Genomic DNA, 2,413 nt, shown 5'->3' with positions numbered 1-2,413 from the left:
GCGCAGGCTCAGTGGCCATGGCTCACGGGCCCAGCCGCTCCGCGGCATGTGGGATCTTCCCGGACCGGGGCACGAGCCCGTGTCCCCTGCATCGGCAGGTGGACTCTCAACCACTGCGCCACCAGGGAAGTCCGTTCTGTAAGTTTTTCATGGGTGTCTGTCAACTGTTTTAAGAAAGTTCCCTCGTACTCCCAGCTTGTATAGCATTTTCAAGCTCAAACGGGTGTTGAATGTTATATTTTTTATGTGTCTATTGAAGTGATCATATTTTTTCTCTTTGAAATGCTAATGCTGTGGATTATATTTGTTGTTTTTGGATGTTAAGCCAACGTGACACTTCTGGGATACCCCTGATTAGGTTGTGCTGCATTTCCTTTGCTACCTTTTGATGGAAATTTTTGCATCTATGTTGATGGCAGAGGCTCACTTTGTCAGGTTTTGGTATCAGGGTAAATCTGCCTCATAAAATGAGTTGAGGCCATTTTATACTCTTTTATATTTATTTTATACATTTTTTCCTGTTCTCTAGAAGACCTCGTGTAAGATTGGTATTATTTCTTCTGTAAATGTTTGGTTGAATTTGCAAGGCCTGGAGTTTTCTTATTGGGAAAGATTCAATTTATTTAATAAATATGGGGTTCTTCAATTTCTATTTTTCCAGTATCAGTTTTGGGAATTTATAATTTTTATTTTTTATTTTCATTTTATTTTATTTATTTTTTTTTGTGGTACGCGGGCCTCTCACTGTTGTGGCCTCTCCCGTTGCGGAACACAGGCTCCGGATGCGCAGGCTCAGCGGCCATGGCTCACAGGCCCAGCCGCTCCGCGGCATGTGGGATCTTCCCGGACCGGGGCACGAACCCGCGTCCCCTGCATCGGCAGGCGGAGTCTCAACCACTGCGCCACCAGGGAAGCCCAAATCTGCTTTTTTAAATTAAACTTTTTCCTTTTGAGATACTTGTATATCACAAGCTATTGTAAGAAGTAATGCAGAGAGATCCCTTTACCAAGTTTCCCCCAGCGGTAGCTTCTTGCTAAAACTATATTACAATATCACAAAGAGGATACTGAGCTTGATACAGTCAAGATACATAACATTTCCATCACCACAAGGATTCCTCCTGTTGCCCTTTTATAGCTACATCCATATCCCTCCTGCCTTCACCTCTTCCTTAATCCCTGAAAACCATTAATCTGTTCTCTGCTTCTATAATTATGTCATTTCAAGAATGTTAAATAAATGGAATCATACAGCATGTAGCCTTGTGAGATTAGCTTTTTTTTTTTTTTCACTCAGCATAATTCTCTGGGGCTTCAACCAGCTCACTGCACACATCAGCAATTCCTTCCTTTTTATTGCTGAGTAGTATCGCACAGTGTGGATGTTCAGTTTGCCTAACCAGCCACCAGTTGACGAGCATTTGGATACCTCCCAAGTTTGGGGGTATTATGAATAAAGCTGTTATCAACATTCACATACAGGTTTTTGTGAGAACATCAGTTTTAATTTACCTGGAACAAATGTCCAGGAACACAACTGCTGTGTTGTGTGGTAGTTGTACGTTGAGTTTTTAAAGAAACTGCTGAACTGTTTCCCAGAGTGACTATACCATTTTATATTCCTACCAGCAATGTATGATGGTTCCAATTTTTCCACATCCTTACCAGAATTTGTCACTATTTTAAATTTTTGCTATTCTAATAGGTGTGTAATGGTATCACATGGTGGTTTTGATTTGCATTTCCCTAATGGCTAATGATTTTAAATATCTTTTCACGTACTTATTTGTTGTTGTCTGTATTTAACAAAAGAAGTGCAAAACTTACACACTGAAAACTGCAAAGCATTATTGAAAGAAATTTAAAAAGACCTAAATAAGTGAAAGACATCCCATGTTTTAAAATACTTAATATTGGAAGTCTTAATGGAAGACAATATTTTTAAGATGACAATACTCCAAACTGATCTATAGATTCAAAAAAATCCCTATCAAAATTCCAGCTTGCACCTTTGCAGAAGTTGACAAGCTGAAATTAAATTTCATATGGAAATGCAAGGGACTCGTAATAGCCAAAACAATCTTGGAACAGAAGAACAAAATCATAAGACCCACACTTCCCAATTACAAAACTCACTCCAAAGTTACTAAACAAAACTGTGGTCCTGGCATAAGGATGGACTTATCAATCAACAGACTAGAATTAGGAGTCCAGAAATAAACCCTCACATTTGAGATCAGTTGGGTTTTGACAAGGATGCCAAGACAATTACAAATGGTGCTGGGACAACTGGATGTCCACAAGCAAAAGAATGAGTTGGACCCCTACCTCACCATACATAAAATTAATTCAAAATGGTTCAAAGACCTAAATGTAAGAGTTAAAACTGTAAAGCTCTTAGAAGAAAACATAG

Source organism: Lipotes vexillifer, unplaced genomic scaffold (genome assembly GCF_000442215.2).
Source record: "Lipotes vexillifer unplaced genomic scaffold, Lipotes_vexillifer_v1.1 scaffold382, whole genome shotgun sequence".
Taxonomy (NCBI): Eukaryota; Metazoa; Chordata; class Mammalia; order Artiodactyla; family Lipotidae; genus Lipotes; species Lipotes vexillifer.
This window is presented reverse-complemented; position numbering follows the sequence as displayed.